Source organism: Pongo abelii, chromosome 13, assembly GCF_028885655.2.
Source record: "Pongo abelii isolate AG06213 chromosome 13, NHGRI_mPonAbe1-v2.0_pri, whole genome shotgun sequence".
Classification (NCBI taxonomy): Eukaryota; Metazoa; Chordata; class Mammalia; order Primates; family Hominidae; genus Pongo; species Pongo abelii.
This window is the reverse complement of record NC_071998.2, coordinates 21,429,403-21,456,071: the sequence shown is the minus strand read 5'-3', so window position 1 is coordinate 21,456,071 and position 26,669 is coordinate 21,429,403. Positions and strand designations below refer to the sequence as shown.

General features: G+C 39.7%; 1 protein-coding gene across 21 annotated transcripts in view; it reads right to left on the bottom strand.

Moving 5' to 3' along the window:
• The window catches only part of RNF38 (ring finger protein 38), a 153,089-nt gene that overhangs the window by 45,851 nt on the left and 80,569 nt on the right, over positions 1–26,669 (bottom strand). For 4 of the 21 annotated variants that reach the window (XM_054519705.2, XM_024252427.3, XM_054519714.2 and 1 more), the window contains exon 3: positions 9,526–9,675. The exons of 4 other annotated variants lie outside the window; for them this stretch is intronic. The gene's annotated coding sequence lies outside the window, so the exon portion shown is untranslated. 13 more of the 21 variants (XM_024252421.3, XM_054519711.2, XM_024252426.3 and 10 more) reach the window with 13 other exon arrangements.

The following is a 26,669-nucleotide window of genomic DNA, read 5'->3' as shown; positions in this document are numbered from 1 at the left end:
GTCATTCCAGTGGAAAAGAGAAGGAAACGTCAATAAGGAAATGTCTGCTCTGTGTTGACTTCGAGTGGAAGTGGGTTTCTCCCGTGAGAATTCAAACTTAGGTTCACTCCTCACACCATATTTGGGGTTCAGATTTTCATGATCCATGCTGTCTCTGAACCTCTAAACATAAAAACATAAAAACTCATCCAGAACTACGCTACTACAAGGACTCTTAACATGAGTAAATACAAAGCTGAATCTGGAAGGATATTCCCACTGCTTTTGTAAACTAAAAATAAAGTCCCCCCCCAAATGACTGAACTGACTCTCTCTTGACTACAGAGACCCCAGAGAAACTAGAAAGATTGAGTTCTTGGCCTTGACAGGAAGGAAGACTAGATACACCTCATTTTATCTCTCCATCCCCTGCTTCTGGAGTTTAGGCAAAACTGACCAGAATTAATGTTAAAATAGAAATTATAGGACCTAACAGAATGAACTTTTTTGTGACAATAAAATACCAAATTATAAACAGGACCTAAGGCCAAGCCAGACAAGGGTTAACTCACACACCCCTACAGGTCACTCTAACCCAGTGTATTGGTTAACAGACTTTCTTATAAGATTCCCTTCTGCTGAATCCAAATTTTTACACAAAGCTTTACTCTATCAACCAACTGCAAATTATAGAATCTCATCTCTGAATCCACCTAAAATCTTTAAGTCCTCACTTCAAGATATTCCGTGTCTTTTCAGTCTGAAACAATGTATAACTTCCATGTATTAATTTATGACTTTGTAACTCCTGCCTCCCTAAAACTGTAATTCAACTGTAGTGGGTACATTTCCTTGGGACCTCTTGAGACTGTTTCCCAGGCCACGGTTACTCATATTGTCTCAGAATAAACCTCTTTAAAATATTTTTACAGAGTTGGGTTTTTCCATTACTACCTATGCGAGTAGTTCTCAAACCTTTACATGCTTCAGAAACACCAGATTGCTGGCCCCACTCCCCAGTCTCTAATTCAGAAAGTCTGGACCAGAGGTCCACGAACTGTCATTTCTACTATTATCCCAGGTGATGATGCTTGGATAATTTAGATTTTGAATTATCAGGCAGAGAAGTTCTTTCCCTCCTCTCCTTGTTGATTCTAGGCCAGTGGACCAACTTTTCAAAGTACCAAGTGTTGACAATTTAAAATTCATAAGATGTTGATTCAAATCTGGTACAAGTACTGTCTCTATTATTTAATAATATAGAACATTGTACAGATATTACAGTATAGAACACTGCTACAGATTTAGGGATCAAGGGAGGTAAAAGAGGTCATAATGGGAAGGAAGGAAGGAAGGAAAGGCAGGTTTTATGCTTAGCATTAAATCTGATAAAAATGAGTCTAGGAGCACACCTCTATTAACACCAAACCATTTTTATTACCAAAACATCAACAGAAGTGAAATGAACCTGAGGCAGGCATAAGAATGCATTCCATAATTCCAGATGAACAAGTCAGAAGTCATTAAAGGCCAAAGAAAAACAATTTTATATGTAATATATATCTTGGGTTTATATATATCAGCAAGTCTTAGAGATAATAGGAGATGCTGAGCCAGACAAACTTTTCCCAAAACAGAAACAGGCTTCAAGTTCTACTCAGTGACTACAACATGCTTCTAATGGCAACCACTAGTGAGCCCTAAGGACTTCCTTCCCAAAGCAGCAAAGAGGCAACTTGTGTGGGGAAATGGAATTTCTCAAGAACCTGGTCCTCCTTCTAATCAGTCAGGACTACTCTTCACCTTAGATTTACAAATATGCACAGCATGAGTTAAGAATCTTCAATTCTCCTTTAAACTCCCAGACTTTCTCTACTTGCCTTAATTATCTTTAACAAAAATGAAGTTTCTTATTCCACAATTAAGGAAAAACAGTTAAATGCAAAGGGCCCAGGAAGAGCAAACTCTCACTAAATTTTATTCATTTTAAATAAATGTGAAAACACTTAGAAATCAACACTCTATATAAGCAACTTGTTACTAAAAAATAAGACAAGATCCTTGTTTTGCAGAAGATGGATATAAGCTGGGGAAAGCAGAAAACTAATAATTTTATATTTGGATCACACAATAGTTTACAAAATGACTTCTAACATTACCTCATTTTATTCTCCACAAGCTGAGGTTTTTATTTTTAAACTATGTCCAGACAATATGTAAAATGTGTTTTTTTGTTGTTGTTGAGACAGTCTCGCTCTGTTGCCAGGCTGGAGTGCAGTGGCGCGATCTCAGCTCACTGCAACCTCCGCCTCCTGGGTTTAGGCGATTCTCCTGCCTCAGCCTACCAAGTAGCTGGGACTATAGGCGCGCACCAGCCAATTTTTGTATTTTTAGTAGAGACTGGGTTTCACCATGTTGGCCAAGACAGTCTTTATTTCTTGACCTCATGATCTGCCCACCTCAGCCTCCCAAAGTGCTGGGATTATAAGCATGAGCCACCGTGGCCGGCCTAAAATGTGTTTCTATTAGTGAAACTGAAACTTTTTAAGACAGTTCAGTGAACATGGTGCCCTTGAACTATATAATGTACACAGTCTCATTTCACATAGGACTTTCATTTGATGTATGACTCTTATACTCCTCAGATCACAATTTTGCAATGAAATTGTCTCTCAACCAGACAACTAATATATTCTCCTGAAATGTTATTTTACTTGCAGATATAGAAGAAAAAAAGAGACTTTGAATGTTTTGTTTTCAAAAGTTACCATAAACATGCAGAAACAAAAAAATTTTGCTCTTTGATATGAGCCAAGTTTTTTTTTTTTTTTTTTTTAAACGGGAGCCCAAAGAGAATAACAGTTTGATATGCAGTGGCTGCTCAGAAAGGCACTCTAGTAGCATAATGTATTGCAATCACACCATAATGAATAGTAAAATACGGTATTTTCCTATCATTGGCTATAACTGCTAGTCCACCAAAACACAGGAACTATAAATAAAGTGGCTTCCTAAGTCTAAGGAGGCCTGCATGGCTAGTATTTGAGTAACAGACTAGTGATGTTATATACTATATTTTTCACAGTTCCTAATTACACAAAACATCATTGGTTCACAAAAACTAATTTAGCTTGATGCTACAATTGTAGTTATCACTATATTTCTACCAGAGTACTAGATTCTACTCATGTATCTGTAACTGTAATAATTTTAAGCTATAATTATAGATAAGAGACTAAAATAAAAAATCTAAAGTATAAACATGAAACCAGTGAAAATAGGAAAGACACTAAAACAACCTGAAATCAAGAGACCCTTTGAGAGATACCCCACCTGGAGGTGTTCTGTAAACAGCTGAAGCTCAGAGGGCAGGAATATAAATTTAGGAGTGTTGATATATAGATAGATCATAGTTCATGAAGCTGCAGACATAGACAAAATTGCCCCTCGAAAGTTTATGTAATGAAAACAAGGCCCAATACCGAAACCTAAGAAACACCAACATTTAATGCTGGGTACTTGATTAGCAGGAGGGTGGAGTGTGATGGAAGCCAGGGGAAGGAGGTTTCAAGGATGCAGGATGAGGGGCTGAAAAATATCCACCAGATATATTAGGTGAGTGCAAAAATAATTGCAATTTATGCAGTGCTGGAATTTGCCGTTTGGTATTGGAGTATATTCTTAAATAAATGTGGTTATGTTATATATCATTTTAATGGGAATTTCTCACTTTATGTTCTTTGTTAATGACTTATTACTTGCGATTTATGTTTATTTTAGACTAAGGAAATGATGTTAGACAAAAAGCAAATTCAAGCAATTTTCTTATTTTAGTTCAAGGTGGGTCGTAAAGCAGCAGAGACAACTCGTAACATCAACAATGCATCTGGCCCAGGAACTGCTAACGAATATACAGTGCAGTGGTGGTTCAAGAAGTTTTGCAAAGGAGGCAAGAGCCTTGAAGATGAGGGGCGTGGCCGTCCATCAGAAGTTGACAATGACCAATTGAGAGCAATCATCAAGCTGATCCTCTTATAACTACATGCGAAGTTGCCGAAGAACTCAACGTGAATTGTTCTATGCTATGGTCGGTTGGCATCTGAAGCAAATTGGAAAAGTGAAAAAGCTCGGTAAGTGGGTGCCTCATGAGCTAACCGAAAATTAAAAAAAAAAAAAAAAAAATCATTTTGAAGTGTCATCTTCTCTTATTCTACACAAGAACAAGGAACCATTTCTTTATCAGATTTTGTTATGAGATAAAAAGTGGATTTTATACGACAACCAATAACCAGCTCAGTGGGTGCACCAAGAAGCAGCTCCAAAGCACTGCCCAAAGCCAAAATTGCACCAAAAAGAGGTCACGGTCACTGTTTGGTGGTCTGCTCTGCTGCTGGTCTGATCCACTACAGCTTTTTTTTTTTTTTTTTTTTTTTTTTTTTTTTGGAGACACAGTTTCGCTCTTGTCATCCATGCTGGAGTGCGATGGCGCGATCTCGACTCACAGTAACCTCCGCCTCCCAGATTCAAGTGATTCTCCTGCCTCAGCCTCCCGAGTAGCGGGGATTACAGGCATGCGCCACTATGCCCAGATAATTTTTGTATTTTTAGTAGAGATGGGGTTTCACCATGCTGGCCAGGCTAGTCTTGAACTCCTGACCTCAGGTGATCCACCCGCCTCGGCCTCCCAAAGTGCTGGGATTACAGGCATGAGCCACCGTGCTCAGCCACTACAGCTTTCTGAATCTCTGAAAAACCATTACATCTGAGAAGTATGCTCAGCAAATTGATGATGTGCACCGAAAACTACAATGCCTGCAGCCAGCACCGGTCAACAGAAAGGGCCCAATTCTTCTCGTCGAATTCTTGGCACGTCGCACAACCAACGCTTCAAAAATTGAACAAATTGGGTTACAAAGTTTTGCCTCATCTGCCATATTTACCTGACCTCTCGCTGACCGACTACCACTTCTTCAAGCATCTTGACAACCAACTTTTTGCTGGGAAAAGCCTTCTACAACCAGCAGGATGCAGAAAATATTTTCCAAGAGTACATCCAATCCCGAAGCAGTGATTTTTATGCTACCAGAATAAACAAACTTATTTATCCTTGGTAAAAATGTGTTGATTGTAATGGTTCCCATTTTGAATAATAAAGATGTGTTTGGGCCTAACTATGATGATTTAAAATTCACGGTCTGAAACCAGAATTACTTTTGCACCAATCTAATACCAACACAGAGGTCTCTGACAGAGCTATTTCTTTCTAATAGGATTTGCTATCTCTTATGGCATATTTCTCCCCTTATGACAATTTTTGGAAAAGTTTTTCCCCCTTTTCTTCAATAATCTTCCATATGAATTTAAAAATAATTCTGAAAGCTCTAAAAACAAAATTCTGCTGATATTTTGGCTGGAAATTTCATTAAGTCTACAAATTTGCTAGAATATAGGTATTTTCACAATAATTTGTTTCCTCTTTCAGAAACCTGGCATATTTCTCTATGTGTATAGCTCTTCAAATTTTCATTCACCTAATTTAACTTTAGTAAATTTGTGAGAAGCGTTTGAATCAGAGTGCGTCCGTACTAAACAGCGACTTGGTAAAATAAGACTTGAGACCTGCTGGGCTGCATTCCCATCAAGTTAGGCATTCTGAGTCACAGGATGAGGTAAGAGGTCAGCACAAGATACAAGACCTTCCTGATACAACAGGTTGCAGTAAAGAAGCCGGCTAAAACCTACTAAAACCAAGATGGTGATGAGAGTGACCTCTGGTCATCCTCACTGCTACACTCCCACCAGCACCATGACAGTTTACAAATCTTATGGCAATGTCAGGAAGTTACTCAATATGGTCTATTTTTATTTTTTGAGAGGTAGTCTTGCTCTGTTGCCCAGGCTGGAGTGCAGCGGCACAATCTCAGCTCACTGCAACCTCTGCCTCCCGGATTCAAGCGATTCTTGTGTCTCAGCCTCTTGAGTAGCTGGGACCACAGGTGCGCACCACCAGGCCTGGTTAATTTTTGTATTTTTAGTAGAGACGGGATTTCACCATGTTGGCCAGGCTGGTCTCGAACTCCTGACCTCAAGTGATCTGCCCGCCTCGGCCTCCCAAATTGCTGGGATTACAGGTGTGAGCCACCGCGTGGGAGCACCTACCTTGTCTAAAAATGAGGCATGAATAATACACCCCGTGTTTAACATATAATCAAGAAATAACCATAAAAATGGGCAAACAGCAGGCCTTAGGGCTGCTCTCCTTTACTTTCTTAATAAACTTGCTTTCACTTTATGGATTCACCTCAAATTCTTTCTAGCACGAGATCTAAGAACCCTCTCCTGGGGTCTGGATCAGGACCACTTTCTGTTAACAAATTTACAAAATAAAAGCTATAACATAGCAGTCATTAAGATATCACAAACACCCCTGAAATTAATGGTTGTGCCAGATATAAAATTATCTCACCATGTACTTAATTACCTTTTGAAAACTTACTATCTTCAATCACAACCATTGAATCCACTGATAGTAAAGACATGGCTAATTTTAAAACTTTAAGATAGGGGTTGACAGCAAAGAGACACGAGGGAATTTTGGGGGGTGATGAAACTGTTTTATTATTCATTGTGGTGGTGACTCCACATCTGTATGCATTTGTCAAACTCACAAACCTATATGCTAAAAAAGTAAATTTTATGTTAAGTATACCTTAATTTTAAAATGTTTAAAATATTGTAAGAAGCACTTTAAGATTCTAATTTTAAATATGGGTTTTTATAGAGATGCAAATGAGCCTACACTTACACCTCTTCTGTGGGCAATGAGTACACAAAGCCATCATTTTCACAGAAACACTAAAATACCAACCAAATGTGCACTGGGAAGCACATACAAAATATTCCTGGAAGCACTGCTTGTAATAACATTAAAAAACAAAAACAAAAACAAAAAAAGCAGGAAACTACCCAAATGTCAAGCAAAAAAGAAAGGAGACAAGCTGCAGTATATTCATATAATAGAAAACTAAAAACAATAAAATAAATCAAGTATACAGGCAGATGCACTAGTAGGGATGAATTTTTTAAAAAGTATACAAAGTGTGACATCATTTATACTAACTTCAGAAACAAGCAAAACTAAACAGTATAATATCAAGGGATATTTTATATGGTAAACCATATAGAAAAACAAAAGGATACTGAAGAGAGAGATGTACGTGAGGCACAAGTATGGGATATAACATGGAGGGTCATATGGGGGCTTCAAAAGTGTTGGTAATGGCTGGTTTCTTACACTAGATGGTCTTATTATTATATAGGTGTCTGCTTTACATTTTCTAAATTGCATATATGAAATATTTCACAAATATTATTTCACAAATAAAGCATGTAAAATTTAAAAGAAAACCCAGGATTTTGGGCAATTAAAAAGAAGTCCTGACTAGGAGCAATACAAAACAAGCAAATATGAGAAGCAAAATGTAAAAGTTTGTAATAAACAAGGACAATGACAGAACTGATAAATAATAGATATGACTGACCAAAAAAAAGCTCAAAAACAGGATAACTTTTTTTGTTCAAAAAGACTGGTGGTAGAAACAACAGTAAGAATCCAGGAAGTGTAGCAACACATTTTTTTCTCCCATATTGCCACTTGACTAGCCATACACCCAACTCCTCATGCTCGGTGTGGGGGATGGTGGAAATCAATCAACTTCTTTACTCTTAGAGAAGGCTGATGTTCTCAGAAAAGAAGGAGTTTAAAGGAAGCAGAGAGGGTGCCTTAAGAAAAAAATGAGAACACAGGTAAATCTGTTTAAAACAGATTATTCTAAAAAGAAGGAAAAGTAGAAAGAATTGGGAGAGAAGGTACTTGAGGAGAAAGCCAAGAAGAAAGCATAACACATTAAGAGAATAATTTTGTGACACTAGATGGCAGGGTAGGTTTTTCTTTGCATGTGGTAACTAAGTTTTTAAGGATAAGAAGCATAACTGGAACTAATAAATTACACCCTTTTTTAAAAGATATCAACTAGCTGAAGGTATCAGTATCTCAAAGAGGTTGTGAGAAAGATCTACTTTGCTTCATGTCGAACAGTGCTTCCATGTAGTGCTTCCATGTAGGGCAGTTTCTGGGCAAAAAAACCTTCTAGATCCCCCTGCATCCCCGCCCCAAAGTTCATTGAGGGCTTTGTTCTAAGGTTCAAGGAAAATAAGGCTTAAGTTAAATTAAGACTATTTAAATAAAAATTTAACAACAATACATTTCATCTTTCTGCAACACTCAAATGCAATTGGCTCTAACTTTGTTTTGTTTTCACAACATGAGTTTAAATCTACTGCATTTGGCAGCTACTCTCTGAAATTAAAGTTTATATTGAGTTATTGTTTGAAAACACAAAGGGAGTATGAAGAAAAGTACCCCCCCCAAAAAAAACCCTTTTTATTGGTGGCAGTAGTAAGGGTATTAAGTCCATTTCTTCCACAAATACATAGTAGACAAGATATAGCTAAAGTTAGACTGGAGCCCCTTCTCTGCCAAATAACTACATATGTGATTAGGCACCTCACTGAGCTTTTCTTAGCCTGTTTCCACATCTTAAAAACCATCAATGACTAGCTTATTGTGAGGGCTAAAAACAAAAAAGAGTTAATACATGCAAAGCAGAGAACCTGGCACAAATTCCAAGAAGGAATACCAGACTGAAGAGCCTTAGATCACCAATCCCTCCAAATTTTTTATCTCCAACTTTATGTGTCACAAGCATTTCACTTTCATACAAACAGAAAATGAGCTGGCTCTTATTCAAAAGTCCCAGCCTTGATGATCAATTATTTCACTACCTCACGTTTACACACATTGGCCTGCAATCCTACCACTCAGAGGCAATTGTGTAACCTAACTTTTGTGGTAACAGCGATACTGACTTCCATTACTAAAACATGCTTCTCGAGGAATATGGATTGAAAGTTTGGTAGCCAATGATTTCTATGGGCAGATCCCAGTAATCTTGTTAATAACCTAATGAGTTTCAATCCATTTACACATCTTACTTTCGAGTTTTCATTTTATATTTAAAAAAAAAATTTTAACTCACATGTTTACCCACAGGTAAAAGAAGACAAGTAACCATGTTTTCTCTCAGAAATATATGTTACTATCGAACTCTGGGTGCCAAGCAAGTAACCAGTGAACATCTTACATGCTTTCATTTTTCCTTTCCTACACAACTTCATATATTCTACACTATCTTCTACTTTCCTACAGAACTTGACCTATTAGGACAAGTGATTTAAGACCAAAAGATCAAAACACAAGAATATTAAGTAGTCAAATAATTAACAGTAGCTGAGTAGCTCAAGAAGACAAACATTTGTCAGAAAAGCTGGCTGAAAAAATATTGAAGTCCTCTAAGAAGAATACTTATTTCCACATACAACAGAAAACAAGGAGACGATATTGGGCATTTTGTTTCAAGCCTTCCTAGCAACACCGTAGAATGTGACTTTCAGCCCTATGTAGGGAAAGGGTAAATATATAAGAACCTGGAAGAAAGCTTTGAAGTGAGCATCCTCTTGAACGGTAGTGTTCTGATCACTTGGGAGGAGAGGGAACAGGCTCTGAAGTCTCACCCTTTCACAAATCACCTTGTTAGGATGGCCAGGTAGAGATGCTGAATTGGCCCCGGGAGATATCTGGGAAAAAGAGGAAGAAAAGGATAGTTCATGGCTAGCTGCACCAATGTGGAGAATCACGCCTATGAAGGATAGTCTGGATTTTCTAGGTATTTGATGATTCTGCTAGCGAAGACAGGAAAGAAATTAAAAATTAATTTTAAACATCAAAACATAAAGATGGCAAAGGTTGCCTCTGGCAATGGATCTCTTACAAAAACTGTTGGAGGCAAAACAGCACAGCCCAAGAACACCACGTCCTTCCTGTTTCCCAAATACCTATTGGTAACTTTTTCTGTTGATGTTAATTCTGAAATCCTAAAGGACAGACTTCATGCTAAGAAAACCCAAGGTAAAATTACATATCTTAAGTACAGAAAGGTTAAGTGTTTGCCTGGACCAAGATTAATACTTTTTCCCATTCTGTTTTTTAGTTAACCTTCCAAATAATCATACAAAGGAAGATGACAGATTTAACAATATTTGTGGCAAATTTTCTATAGCAATCATGTTTGACTGCAGAAATCTCAGCTCTATTCAACACAAACCTAATGACCTTCCTAAGGAATAAAGGACACAATCACAAGCACAAAAGTAAATGACTGCCACGTTTCAAATGCTTGATTTGGCCAATGCAGTGGTCACACCTGTAATCCCAGCACTTTGGTATGCAAAGGTGGGAGGATCGCCCCAGTATCTACAAAAATTAAAAAACAAAAATAAATGTTTGACTTGGTTATGGGTTAATCCCCTTAAATTCATATGTAAATATACTTACTCTGTAACATTAAAAAAAAATCATGAACATAATGTGTTCCACTGTGCTGTGACAGTGAATTCTTCTTGGGGGGTTAAGGCTCGTGGTCCCTTCTTGTCCCTACACTAAAAGTTATATACTTTAACACGGTCTTCTTTTTAGAGTTTCATTGCCTCATTCATTCACTCAAGCCTACATTTAAGCATCTATTTGGTGACAGGCATTAAACCAAAAACAAAGACATCGTTTCCTGCTTTCAAAAAGTATACGCTATAAGAAAGAAACAAAAGTAAATCACTGCATGATGTAAGTATTACGGTAACGCTAGGAACTAGCTGCTATGGAAAAGTAGCTGCCAAGAGACAGCAGTGTAGCCAGGAAACTGCAAAACATTTAGTATGGCTAGATAGTAAGGAAGCAGCCAGAAACCGATCATAAAATGAAATGCTATTAATATCCCTGCTGTTAATATATTAATACCCCCACCTTCCTTAGCCTTTTTATAGTATTTTGTTTCTGGTTTGCTATGGACCTGGTAAACAGATAACTGTGCCCACTGGTAAGAGTAAAAATACTTCCAAAGACTCACCTAGAAGTAAAAAACAAAGCACTTGAAAACAGAAACTTTAGAATTCATTAGTTTTCTGTACAGAATGTTCTGATCTCTGTACTACAAACATGAATGTGCTATCCTTTACCATTACGCAGAAGTATGCATTGCTGAATCAAGGTGTATTTACTGACTGACTCCTACAAGCCAACAATTACATTAGGAAGAAGATAGAGACAGGCCAAATGCAGTGGCTCACAGTTGTAATCTCAACCCTTTGGGAGGCCCTGGTGGGAGAAGAGCTTGAGTACAGGAGCTCAAGACTTGCCTGGACAACATAAGAGAGAACCCTATCTCTACCCAAAAATAAATAAATAAATAAATAAAAACTAAAAAAATTAAATTAGTGTGGCATGGTGGCACACTCCTGTAGTCTTAGCTACTCAGGAGGCTAAGGCAGGAGCTCCACTTGAGCCCAGCAGTTTGAGGTTACAGTGAGCTATGACTGCAATACTATACTCCAGCCTGGTCAACATGGTGAGACAATTTCTAAAAATAAGTAAGTATTTGCTAATCTAATAAGATATAAAAACATGGGCCCTACCCTCAAGAAGCTCATTCTAACAATTTTTGAAACCCAGACGCAAGCAGCCAACATAATATTTAAAGGCCATAAAACGGAAAAATTAGGAGTAGGAGTTCTGAATTAATGTGAAGGTAAGAGTTAAGATTTCATAGAAAAAGGAGTATTTCACATTCCTGACTCAATCTAAGGAGGGCTTTTGCCACTCTCTCAAAATGGTTTGTTTCTTTATGTAGGAATCTTTTTGCATCCTCTTAAGCTTTTCATTTGCTCATTATGTATCCTTTGTAGCGTGTTATCCTAAGGCCATCCTGCCTTCAACTATCATGCCCAAAGCAGTCTTACAAAATTGCTAGTACAAGTAGCTGGCTGGGAAAAGACAAATCAAGGTTATGTTTCTTCTCCTTCATTCCTTGTTCCTTTGAAATCTTAAGATCTTGGTCATAGACAAATGAAAAACTGGCCAACCTGGTCCCTGTGGCCATAATTTTCAAGCATATCCTCTCCTACTCACAACAGTTTCCTTTGATCAGGGGCTCCATTTGTCCTAAAAAGGATGGACCAATATAATGGAGAAAAGCTATATTCAAATATAATGGAAAAAAGCTATATTCGAATATAATGGAGAAAAGCTATATTCGAATATAATGGAGAAAAGCTATATTCGAATATAATGGAGAAAAGCTATATTCAAAATAAGTCTGGGACAAAACCATAGATGGGCTTGATTAAAAGGAGGTACAATTTTATTTTACTACTAGGTAAAATAAAATCACACACACGTGTGTGTGTGTGTGTGTAGGTACAATTTTATTTTACTACTAGGTAAAATAAAATCACACACGTGTGTGTGTGTGTGTGTGTGTGTGTGTGTGTGTGTGTGTGTGTGTGTGTCTGTGTCTGTGTCTGTCGCAGGCAGTCCCATACATAGGTTGCCCAAGATTACCTCTGGTGTCCATCTCCTGTACAAACCCCTTCCCCATGTGCGCAGGCAGGGCTGTGAATGTGATGTATTTCATTCCCATGATTAGGTAAAATCATATGACAAAGGAGGAAAGACGTTCAGATGTAATGAAGATTCCAAGTAAGGTGAATTCAAGTTAAAGACAGAGATTATCCTGAGTGAGCCTGGGCCTGACTTAATCAGAGAAAGCAGAACTGAGTCCTTCCCAAGAGATTCTCTTGCCAATTCTTCAGACTAAGATGTTGTGAGAAGGCATGTGAAAGGTACCATGTGGCAGGGGCTTGAGCGCAGCTTCTAGGAGCTGAAAGCAGTCACCAGTTGACGGCCAGCAAGAAAATGGGGGACCTCAGTCCTATAATCACAAGAACCACATTCTACCAGTGAACTTGGAAGGAGACACAGATGAAATCACAGCTCTGGGCTGGGTACAATGGCTCACGCCTGTCATCTCAGCACTTTGGGAGACCGAGGAGGGCAGATCATGAGGTCAAGAGATAGAGACCATTCTGGCCAGCATGATGAAACCCCATCTCTACTAAAAATACAAAAATTAGCTGGGTGTGGTGGCGCACACCTGTAGTCCCAGCTACTTGGGAGGCTGAGGCAGGAGAATCACTTGAATCCGAGAGGTGGAGGCTGCAGTGAGCTGAGATCGCGCCACTGCACTCCAGCCTGGTGACAGAGCAAGACTGTCTCAAAAAAAAAAAAAAAAAAAAAAAAAAGAAGAAAAGAAAAGAAAGAAATCACAGCTCCTGCAAGGTAAGACCCTGGACAGGGGGCCCAGCAGCTAACCCCATACCAGGACTCCTGATTCATGGAAATTGTGAGGAAATCTTTGTGTTTTAAACAAATAAATTTGTAGTAATTTGTTGCAGAAAACACAATGTGTATGTATATAACTTTAATAAAAATTATTGTACCACAATGAAAAAGTTTCTTCTCCAGAATTTTGGCTACACTGATTTGATTACAAAAGATATAAAAATTAACACATTTTTATTTAAGCAGTATAGCAGGTTTTAAAGCCTCAATCTGGTAACAGCTAGCTTCATGCCAGAAACTGAACTGGGCTCTCCCATCTTTATACACTGAACATCAGGTTTAACAGACTTGCTTAAAGTCACACACCTCAGATGCTTAAAGTCACACACCTCAGAAATATCAAAACCATAATCTGACCTCAAGTCTATCAAATTCTAAGGTTCATACTCAACCCACAAAACCACCTTCTACTTTAAAGTAACATTCTTTTTTATAATCTAGTTTGATTAGTATCAACTATTCCACCAGGCCTATTTAAAACCATTTTTAGTAGTTAAAAATAAACTTGTTTCCTGAAAACTGATATAATTTTTCTCTAGACTGGCAACTGTTCAGCATTACAGATTTGTTAACTCTGGCTTTCTCTCAGAATGCAACCTGTATTTAAAAAGTCCTGCCAAGGAAACATCCTGAGACCACATTAAGTCTGCAACTCCCAAAAACTTAACATGTTTAATGTCTATTTCCATATAATCATATGACTAATCCATTAAGCATAACTAAGAAAACCCTATTTCACAAAACTAAAGTTTACAGAAAACAATGTAACCTTTTAAGCATCAACACTACTATTTTAGGACATCCTTTGTTTAATCTGGCCATTCTGTGTTTTGGTAACATAACCAACAATTTAACTTTTCTTGGAGACTTGCAGGCATTATTAGTAATTATCGCACTAAAATTAGCATTTAGGACAAGACACTGTCCCCAAACATTTAAAATTGCTTCTGACAACAGCATCCTTCTTCATTCATTTCCTTTTTCTTTTTTTTTCTGCAGTAAAAGTGAGAGAGAGGATACAGGTACATGACTTCTATGCCAGTATGACATAACGTACTTCTACAAAATAAGGTGTTCACAAAGGCCCACAGAGCATTCTTCAGCATACCAACTAGTCGGTCAAAAGCACTAAAATCACAGCCTAATATAAAAGACGAAAACAAAACATTAGATGAGGAGTCAGGTGCTTAGTGTCACCTCTAGCTACAAGTCTGGGCATCTGTAAAATAAAGTCAAATCCAAAACTCCAAATATTCTCACCACTTCCATGATGGCCACTGTTAATCTCTTGGAAGTAATTTGGTAGATTTTATTAATAGTTTAAAAAACATGTTTGAATCTCTAATATTTAAACTGACAAATTATCAGGTTATATACCAAAATATGAGAAAAGCCATATGCATGAATATGGTCACCACAGCACAATAATAGCAACAATTTAAAAGGTAACTAGAAGCAACCTAAATATTTAACAAATATTTGCTAAGTAAAATTACGGTACACTTGCTTGAACTATGCAGCCATTAAAAAGTAGCAACCAGAAACACTACTACTTGGGGGAGGGGACAATTATTTAAATGCTATGATCATAAGGTAGGGTTAAATATAAACAGGACTTCATAAATTCAAGAAAAAAGTTATCTTGGAATATTAGGAAGAAAAACAGAGAACTCCCTATAAAGATTAAAAGAGCAGCCAAATCAATGAGGTGACTTGAGCATACCTTCAGGAGAACATGTACTGTTCAGCACAATGTCATTAACACCTAGAAGAGTACATGGCACATAGCAGGCATTCAACTATTTATTAAAAGAATAATTTTCCAAACTATAAGCAAATGATGTAACAGCCTGCCTTTCTGATCTGTGTAACAAGTTTCTTAGAAATCTGGTTGGCAATGAGACAAGCTAAAAGCTTTGATCAAGGAAGAGATCTGATGCACTCACCTGCAGGTTACCATTAAATGAAGTCAGTGGTTGCCCAGTAAGTCCACCCCATCCTACTGACGCAGAATAAATCATTGAGCTACTGATGCATGCTGTGCTCCTTGCTAGGATTTTTTTTTTCCCTGTTCTGAGAATAAACTAGACCTAAATGTCACCTTTCCTTTGAGAAGAGTTCTATCACTGGGCCTAAATCAAATCTGTTTCCTTGGCTTTTGTTTTCTGGGAGCAGAGTTCTCTGAAAGGATTTTGACAGTGTGGAGCAGGGGTACTCAAAGTCCCGGATGACATTCTTCAAAGCTGGTCCAGGAGAGAACACTGCAAGCAGGAATGGGACTGTGCACGCTTAGAGTTATGCAAAAGGCAGGCCTGGATGGGCACAGGGATCTTTGGGGGACAACAGAAATGTTCAAAATGTAACAAAAAAAATCTAATTGAATGGAGTGAATTTTATGGTATATAAAACATAACTCAATAAAGCTCCTTTAAAAAAAAATCGAGAGCCTGGTTCTGGAAAACTGAGGTCCAAACACTGGATAGAACTGACCCTCTGAGATCCAAGACAAAATTTTTAAGTCATTCATCTCTAAACTTCAACAATTCTCATACACAAATGACACATGAAAGAGAATGAAGGGAATAAAAAATAAAATCATTCTATCACTACACAATGGTCACAATTTGCTTTTCATATATATATGTGTATAGGCGTGTGTGTGTGTGTGTGTGTGTGTGTGTGTGTGTGTGTGTATATATATATATATTTTTTTTTTTTTTTTTTTTGAGACAAAGCTACGCTCTTGTTGCCCAGAGTGGAGGGCAGTGGAGCAATCCTGACTCGCATGATACTGACTCACTGCAACCTTTGCCTCCCGGGTTCAAGCAATTCCCCTGCTTCAGCCTCCAGAGTAGCGGATTACAGGTGCTGGCCACCACACCCGACTAATTTTTTGTATTTTTAGTAAAGACAGGATTTCATCATGTTATTCAGGCTGGTTTCAAACTCCTGACCTCAGGTTATCCACCAACCTTGGCCTCCCAAAGTGCTGGGATTACAGGCGTGAGCCACCATGCCTGACCCAAAAAATAATTTTGAAAAGCTAATAGGCAGTATTAGGAGAAACCATTCAAGGACTGGTACTATGTGGGTGAGGATGTTCATTACTGCCCAGCACTGGAACAATCATTTCTAAAAAGAAATTATGGTTCCCACTCTTGAGTTTAGGCAAACAAACTGGACCCATCTCTTTCTAAGAGCATAGCAGAAATAGGGTCTGTGAAAATAGCCTAAGGCTCCCCTACTTCCTTTCCCCAGTCCACAATCCCATAAGGTGATGAAAAAGAAGAAAAAAGGAAAAGAAAACAGATGCAACTAAAGAAATCCCCTATCCATTACGCAGAGAATGCAGAAATAAAGGGTAGGAAAAATAAGAGTTACATATTTTAAACAAACTTTTCTTTCCTTCCCTTCCAAAATCTAGATTTGCCTACACAAAGATTTTTCTCCCCTCAAAGAAGTATGTCTAAAATCGTTTTACTTAGTTTGGTTACCACAAAGAATTACACAGATGTGAAAAATATCTAGACCACAAAAGTCCAAACCAATAAAAAATTTTATACACTCTCTCCACCTCCCTCTCTCCAAACACACACACGGCGCACACACAAATAATTACTTACACAATAATTGTGGGTTTTACAATAGTTGGAAAAAAGAGGTATGATTATGATTTTATTAAATAACAATCATAATTCAAATATTTATTGCTTGTCTGCCATATGCTGGATGCTGTGACTACAAAATGGGAAAAAGAAACAGTCCTTACCCTTAAAGCGACTCAGTCTAGTGAGGGACAATTAATAACAGGAACTACAAGAGGATAATAAGGCTCCATAACCTAGACAGAAGTAAGAGGTAAAAAGTTCAGATCCTTAAAAAGGGGAAAGATCTAAGGCAGGCAGGCTCCATGGCAAATACCTGTAGTCCTAGTTACTCAGGAAGCCAAGAAAGATCACCTGGGCCCAGAAGTTCAAGTCCAGAATGGACAACATAGCAAAACCCCCGTTTCTGGAAAAACTGAAATTAAAAAAATTTTTTTTTAATGAAAGATGTAAGAGTTGGGAAAAGAGACCGTGTACATGACCCCTCTTCTTCATCTGTTTATTCTAAATTTCTCTCATTAATTTACTATATAGAGTTCAAGTATTAATGCTTTATCTCCTCTAGATAACGTCGTATTAGTTAACGTTTGCTGATGAATGAACTAGACAAGAACTATACTGTACAAATCCATGTTTACAATCTGTTCGCTCTTTCCAGAGAAAAGGCTGTGAGTTAAGTAGAGTAAAATGGAAGTGAAAACTGTCTGACATGTTTTCTTAGCAGGAAAACCAAAACAAACACAATGCAACAATCAAGACTAATTAAGAACTACCTTTCCAGCAAGATGAATTACAAAATGGTGGTGGCCTAAACCAAACTAGAGGTAGTACAGAGAAATAGCTGGAATAAACTAGAAGACATAATCTTGACAAATAATCTTTCCATATTGATCAAGTACCTAATCATTTCAGAAACTTTCATCATAAGAATTTCTCACCCACACTTTCCACTCACAGCCTCAAAAAAAGAAAGTGAGCACAAACAGAAACCGCCTAGGAATGTAACATGAATTAACTAAAAGCCTCATCCAATGCTGCCGGCAGAGAGACAACAGATCTACACTCTACATTATGATGCTAACAGATTCAGTTAAGTCTGACTATGCCATCTTGTTTACTCTTCATCAAAAATTAGGTTATTTTAGCGGAGAAAATTCTCCTCAATATTCACCCAGAATAATACTTGACGATTTAACTATAAAAACAAGATGGGCATATAAAGCCCAACAAGTATGGAAATACGAACTACCTTCTAGAATCACAGACGAAGTCAGAGGTGGAAAACCCACAGATTATTTAAGTCCAACTTTTTTTATATTTTACAGATGAGAGCCTGAGGCCCACATGACGAGTCTGTGGCAGAACTTATCCAACTATAGGCGCTAAGGCCTTCAAATCTCTTAGAAATAAGTCTTACAGAAATATCATAAAAATCAACTTAAAATTGAATGAACAATGTATGATTAGCAGGTTTGCAAAAGGTGAAATATACCATATTATAAATATACATTTATAAACCCCAGAGAAAGGGGTATCTGAAGTGACACAATTCCCAGGTAAACTTCCAGTCAGAAATTTCATCTTTTTATTCCAAGTGTGTCCCAGCTTCCCACACCTGATCTGACATCTATATGTATTTGGTTTCGTATTGTTATCTCCACAAAAGTTCTATTTCTTCCATTAGACGGTGCTCCCTGAAGATAAGAACAATTTTACTTCGATTCCAACTGTCCCTATAAAAGGGAATTTTTTTTAAAGCCTACATACAAGGTTTGTTTGCTACTGAAAGAAATTTACGGTAAATGTTCAAGTATAACAGCACTCGCAATCAAGGCCAAACAGGATACAGCAGACTTGCAACTCTAAGGTAACAACTGTATTATGAGCTTTGTATACATTTAAGTTTTCATACGTTAAGTCCACCGCTTAAGAAAAAAGAAATGGCAATTCATATGATGGTGGCGATAATTACATGTGTGTGTTTCTACTTACAGTAGAATTAGCATACCCAACTTTTACTGAATAATAGCATACATCATTTTTGCAACACAAAGAAAAATACTGTACCTTACAAGCCATACAGACGTAAACAAAAACTTTATTTTTTTTGGACCTCAATAACCTGAAATACTCCCGTTTCAAAAACCAACCTCTCTCACGCTTCAGCCCTGAAAGGAAGAACTTGCATCCCCTGAGAACAAAACGCAGCCTGTCCAGAAACCCACGGAAGCAGAAGGACGCCAGAGAGGACCCTTTCGACCGGGTTCCGCGTTCTCTTGGGTGACATCATTTCACCTGCGTCTCGGCAAAAAGGGAGGGAGCGAGAGAGCGAGGCCATCTGCCGGGCAGCGGGCCGGCGGCTCCGCGAGCTGAGACCGCGCCTCCTCGCCACCGCGGGAACAAAGAGCGCCGGGCGGCCGAGTCAAACCTTAGCCCAAGACTCGGGCGCGGCCCCGCAGGCTCTCAACGGCCCGCAGCCCGTCCCGCCCTCGCGCTGCAGCCAACGGCCGCGGCGGCCAGTACCTGCGAGGGGAGGCTCCGCCCTGCCGGGCAGCTTCCGCGGCTCCTCGCTGGGCCGCCGCCTCCTATTGTGACTGCTCGCCCAGCCCGCGGCCAGCTCGCCAGATCCGCCGTCCGCGGGCCTCCTCACCCCCGGAACCCCGGCTCCAACTGAGGCACTGTCACTGCGCTTCCTTCCTCCCGGCACCATCACACGGGCCGCGCCAGGAAACGACGGCTGCACGCCCAGATGACAGAGTCGCCTAACGCCTCGGAGGCTCCATCCTCTCCGCCCCCGCGCCCCAACCGTCCGGGCCTCGGCCCCGTCCCGCAACACCACACTAGGGGCCTGGCCCGGCCCGGCCCCGCCCCGCTGCACCCCGCCTCACCCCGCCTCGGCGATCACAGACCCGGGCTCGCTGTGCGCCGGCGCACTGGCCTCCGCTGCGCGCGCAGGCGACTCCCCTCGCCGCTAGGCCGCGACACGCGCGGCCCTCCCACTTTTTAGGTCCGGGTCGCCCGTCCCACCCCGTACCCTCGCCAGCACAAACCTAGCGAGCTCAGCGCGCCAGACCTCCGGAGCGCTCCTCCCTTTTCTCCTAGGCTCCGCACCGCGCGCCGAGCCCCCTTTGTTTCCACCCCGAGGGGGAAGGGGGCGGTGCGGGGCTGCGCGCGGGGCGGGGCGGGGCGGGGCTGCGCGCGGTCCGGCGCACGACTCGGACTAGTTCCGGCAACAGAGCTCCGCGCGCAGCACCACTGCGCAGCCCCGCCCCAGCCCGCCCCCCACTGCCCTACGGACCGCAGGGCCCTGTTCCAATTCCTATAAATTTTCTCTTAGTAAATTGTTGCTACTGTTCCGTGCCTCCTACCTACTAAACTCCGCAATCAAACAGTAACTAACCTCACGTAGTTCTTACAGCATAAATGCATTCACGTGGCCCGAAAAGTAGGAATTTTTATTGCAGTACGCAAAGGTGTCTCTCAATGCAGCAAGCAAACAGCTTCGAGCCCAACTTGCCCGAGGCTGAACAAGTGTGACAGTTGTTCAGATGTCGCTTGGGGAGGGGAAATAAGGACAAAGATTGAAGCCGGCTTGGCTTCTGTCCTGAAAATCACGATACAAGAGAGGAAATAAAAATTTCCACAAAAGCACAATCCATACAAGGAAAAAATAGTAAAGTGGTATCAGAGTTAAGGAGAGAGGGCAGTCAAGAGGACATCATGGAAGGGGTGGGCTTTTTAAAGCAGAAATTAGATGTTTCCCGCAAGGATGGTGATCATATTTTAGGGTGGTAGAGTAAAATTATTAAGGACCAGTCAACAGAAAACTCGGGTTCTCAGGTTCTAGTTCTTTTGGCATTACTTAAACCAGTCTCTCTTTCCCTCTCTGGGCCTCAGCTGCATCCAGTAGAAAATGGGGGAAATCAGACTAAATGTTGTTTCAGGACCTTCTGGACCTTGGACATTCTCTTTATGAACAACACTATATAGTAATTATTTATGTACACTTGTCTCCCATATCAGACTGAGCACCCAGACTCTGTTGGGACTGTGTAAACCCAAGGCCCAAGCCTAGTGCCAGAAACACAAGAGTAGGTGTTTAGCAACTGCTGAATCAAAGTTCCAGCAATAACATCACAGGTTTTGGAATCCCAGGACAAACAAAGAGAAGCTGGAAAGAGGTATTAGGTCCCTATGAACATATCCACCCCAAACCCATACTGGAATTATGTAACCCAGTTAACCAGGTGGCTGGCTCTCTCCCGAAGCAGCCAGTTTGGAGATGATCACATCTAAACTTGTTTTTCTTTTTGTTTTTTTTTTCATTTCAAGGTAAAGTGCCAACCATACCTTTAAGTTTATCCAATGTATCCTATTTTCTATCCTCTGTATCCCTCACAAATCGCAATCTACTGTGAATTCGCCTTGCAATTACAGATCTTCCACCAGAATCTAAGCTAAAAAAAAAAAAAAATCTTCCCTACATAACGCAGACCACCCTGAAGTAAAATAGCTTTTCCTCCAAGCTTGGCTAGGACTATGTGAAGAGAGGGGAAAGGGGAGAAGAACATCAGGAAAGGAAAGGGAAGTTACATTTGGGAGCTGTCTAATTGTAAGAGGCAGATTCCTCAAGTGCTGAACTCAGCAGCAAAAATCTATTACAGTCCTCCAGCATTCCTCACCTCTAAGCTTCAGCAAATCCCTCTGAGCTTCAGCCAACCTTTTGTGAGGCAAGCTTCCTGAAACCTCTCAAATGGTTATGATCTTCAACAATGCTGTCACAAACCCAGGTTGGATAGTTTTAAATTTCTTCTATTTTATTTTATTTTGAGACACGGTGTTCTGTCGCCCAGGCTGGAGCACAATGGCTGGATCACATCTCACTGCAGTCTCAAACTCCTGGGCTCAGGCAATCCAGGCTAAATTTTTAATTTTCCATAGAGACAGGTCTCACTATGTTGCCCAGGCTGGTCTCTAACTCCTGGGCTCAAGCAGTCCTCCCATATTGGCCTCCCAGAATGCTGGGATTACAGGTGTGAACTACCATGCACAGCCTCTAATTTATTTCTTAACCAGAAAATCTTAAGCCATGCAAGTAAACATCCAAAGAGTAGGCAGGCTTTTAAAGTGGTGGGCCACCTTTGACACCTAATGTGGCAGGGGTTAAAGTTATACCAGAGCAGTCACTTAACTACAGTCCAGCTAAAATTTTATTTGGTGTCTGTCCGCAAAGATGGAAAGTCCCACTGTAGAACTAATAGAACTTTCTGCAATGACAGAAATATTCTACATCTGCCCCATCGAAAAGGCTGCCACTAAGCTAGCGACATGTGGCTACTGGGCACTTGAAATGTGGCTAGTCCAATTAATGAATTGTCCAGGATCAGTTTTTAAAGCCACACAGGGCTACGGGACAGTACAGCATTTGTAAGAAAAGGTGCTTTTGGCAAGAGCTTTGAGAATTCTGACTCTGAGACTGCCCTTTAAAAAACTGGTTTTCTTGACAAAAGTGAAAATTGTGAATGACTACTGTTATTCCAGAGCTACCCAAGTCATTTGAGTCCCTTCAATTTTAAAATAAAAATATATCAAAACATTGCTTACTGAACAGGAAAATGCTGAAGTTCCTTCAGATGGTTCTGGTAGTTATTCAATGAGATTGTTTACTCTGGTGTTCTGCCATTCTAATACATGGGAATAATAGCAGCCACTATACAAAAACTGCATAGGATTTTAGAACTGATCACCTAGTGAACAAATTCAGCCTATTCTTCAATGCTAAATCTCACCCACTTTTCACCTTTTAAAGAATGTGACTCTACAAATTCTCTTTTATACCATCATGTTTTTCTCTTTATTGGATTATTCCTAACAGAACACAAAAACACACCATTAATTTCTCCCATCTTTAAATCTTTATAGCTAATGGTTTCAGGTTTGTGTTTCTAGTTGCTGTTATTATCCTGTTTAAGAAATATTTCCCTTCACTTGGGTCATAAAGACATTTACCTATATTATTTCCTTAGAATTTTTATTATTTTCTCTTTTCCATTTAGATCTACACATCACCTGGAATTGATTTTTGGTGTTGGTGAGGTGGGAATCAAGTGCCCCCTTCCCCATACGGACATCTACTTGACACAGCATCATATACTGAAAAAGACTTGCCAACTGCTCCTTTGTTTAAAAAACTGTGGCCACATATGCATGAGTTTGTTTCTGGATTCAGCAGTCTGCTGCACTGTTCTCTTTATCCCTGTGCTGTTCCACACCACCGTCATTACTGCAGCTTTATAAGACTTCCTTTCATCTGTTACAGCAGGTTATCCTTCAGAGTGTCTACATTATCTCTGGCCTTTTAAATTTCCATAGGAATTTTAGAATCAAATTATTTCAAAAGAAGGAAAGAAAAAAAGACAAGGAAAAAGGTGAAACTGCTGGGATTTTCTTGGGCTGCATTAGATCTAGAAATGAGTTAAGGAATATAGGAAGATTAAATATTGTAAAGACAGCAATCTATAAGCTATTTACTTGAGTCTTTAATTCTTTCAATAATGTTTCATAGTTTTCTGTCAAGGTCTTGCACATTTTAGTTCTTAGGTTTATTCTAGGTTTGTTAATATAATTCAATTATTAATTCTAATAGTTTATCTCAGTTCTTTTGAGTTTTCTATATACACAATTCTGTTTATATCCTTGTCTACTTGGCAGAAAATACTGGCTGTTCCATTTCTTTCTTTCCAACATATACTCATTTTCTTGTCTTAGTGCACTGGCAATGACCTCTAGTACAGTGCTAACCAGACAGCTTTGTTTTATTCCAAACCTCAACTGAAAAACTGACGATATTTAATATTTAAGTACGGTGTTTGTAGTTTTTTTTTTTTAAGACCCCTTTAGAAAATTAAAGGAGTTCTCTACTATTTCTAATATATTAAAAATTTATACATGGGCCAGGTGCAGTGGCTCATGCCTGCAATCCCAGCACTTTAGGAGGTCAAGGTAGGCAGATCACCTGAGGTCAGGAGACTAGCCTGGCCAACATGGTGAAACGCCATCTCTACTAAAAACTACAAAAAATTAGCCAGGCATGGTGGCACGTGGCTGTACTCCTAGCTACTTGGGATGCTGAGGCAGGAGAATCACTTGACCCCAGGAGGCAGAGGTTGCAGTGAGCTGAAATCATGCCTTTGCACTCCAGCCTGGGCAACAGAGAGAGACTCTGTCTCTTAAAAAAAAAAATTCATAAATGGATGTTTGATTTTATGAAAAACTTCTGTATCTGCAAGTTAATCATACGACTTTTCTGTTAATATGTGAATTTGATTGGTTTGGGGGTGTTAGGAATTCACGTTTCTAATCAGCCCATTTTAGGCTTACTGTATTGCTCTAAATGGTTGATTTGGTTTGTTTAGAATTTTTGCTTCTGTGTTGAGTGAGATTACCTGTAATTTCCCATGTTTGTAATGTCCCTGTCAAGTTTTGTTACAAAGACTTATGCTAGCTTCAGAAAATGAATCAGGGAGTACTGGCTTGCTTTCTATTCTCTAGAAGTGTTTCTTTAAGACTGGTGTTAACACCTTCTTTAAATGTTTGGGAAAATTTGCTGGTTGGCTAACTGGACTTGGAGTTAAATTTCCTTAGCTGTCCTGTTTTTTCTTTATTTCTAACTAAGGCAAAACAACTGTTCTTAGGGTACATATATATAAGAAAGATCTCATTCTGAAATTCACTATCTGCTTCTAGAAAACCATTTCCCAATCTTGTGAATTTGAAGGGTACCGTTGCTACAAATACATTTTAAAACACACTAAACAATAATCATAAACAAATTTAAATAAGTGCTAGTTAATAGTCTGTCAAATGGTAAATATAGTTTATTTTTGTGACCAGTTTTGCATTTCTAGACATCAACGAATATCTAAAATAATGGTTATCTGAAGGATCTTTTTACAAAAAAGGTGACTATGAGGTTACAGGCTGTCCTCCTTATCCCTCTACACACTTGTATCATAACACCTTACAGCATTTATCAAATATCTGTTTCCTCCTGTTAAACTGTAAGCTCCTTAAGTCTCAGTTCTGCTTTGTTTGTATATCACTGACACCGATGTTGGGGGGAAGAATGGATGACGGAAAATGCACAAAAATGGAAAGAGGACCATCTCCTATTTTAAGGCATTGAAAGGCATGATTCAACAGCTACAGATAAAGAACCACTTGTCTAAATGCTGAAGAACCATTCACATGGAAGGAAATGTCAAAGTAGGTGCTGGGTAAAGAATGGCTTACCTGCTGGAAGTTCTGGACCTCTACTAATGAGAAGGCAGTTTCTTATTGGTTAACACTGTCAGTACTGTTCTGCCGTCACATCCACATCCAAGTATCCCTACTATAATCTCACTCCAACAACCTCAATCTCTATTGCCGAGTTAGTGGCTTCTCCTGTGTGTTCTAAAATAGCATTAATCATTCTGCCTTCCAACTTTGTATTTACTTGACACTTCTGCCCAATAAATAGTAAACTTCTTGAAGCCAAGGACTAAGTCTTACCAAATCTGGCAAGGGGTTAGCACATACCATGTGCTAATAAATATTTCAATTAATGATATGTATATATTTCACAGCAGTGGTTGATTCTACGTTTCTCGCACGGTAAATTCCCAAGGAGAAATGAAGCACAGGAACAACGGAAAGTGGGCCGTGAAAAGAGAGGAAAAGGGATGCAAAAAAAATAAATTCCAAAATTTTCCCTGAAGCTAGCTTTGCTGTCATCCCTAAGTTTCCTTTCTTCCTCCAAAACCAGCTAAAAGGACTGAATAACATAAAGCTGCACTGGGCCAGGTGCGGTGGCTCACGCCTGTAATCCCAGCACTTTGGGATTACATCCCAGCACTTTGGGAGGCCGAGGCGGGCAGATCACTTGAGCTCAGGAGTTTGAGATTAGCCTGGGCAGCATGATGAAACCCCATCTCCACCAAAAATACAAAAAAAAAAAAAAAAAAGATAAAGCTGCACTGAGGGAAAAGGTATATTGGCTGAACAACATTTAGGCTACACAGTATCTACAAGCATGCTACAACTTGATCTACTACTGCAAAACAATCGACATAAGCAGTTTCATCCAGAAATGTTAACACAAATCAAAGTAGAAAAAGTTAATTAGCAGCAGCTGCCAGCTATAGCAGCTAGAAACCAGAAGAGGGCAGCAAAGGCTCACCCAAATCGAAGTCCACTGAAAGCCTCCCATATTATATAGCCACTTATCCAGCTTTGGGGTGAAGAGTTAGTCAGATGGCTGTTCCCACAGTGCAGGTGAGAGATGACTTGGACTGAACCATGGTAGCTGGGATGACAGAGGGAAAGCTCATGGTAGTGAAGGTGTGAAGGGGCTAAAGCAGGTGGACAGTGAAAAGGCATCAGCCAGGAAGGAGTTCAAATGAAGAAACCTAAGTGCCTAGGACAGCCAAGTCAGAAGCAGAAAAACAGAGACCTACACCAATCAGAAGTGGAGACCCAAGGACACAAATAAAGCATGCACTGCACATCACAGCATATTCAACCTCTAGAACAGGGTAACCAGGCAGGAGCTGACCCTGAGGCAAGAGGCCTCCACTATATGGCCTGCTGTAACCTATACTCTTTTGAAGCCACACTCTTGCTCGTTCTGTTCCAGAGAACAGACAGCACCTTGAGCTCAACTGTATGCTCCAGCAGCTTCATCTCAGGGGCAA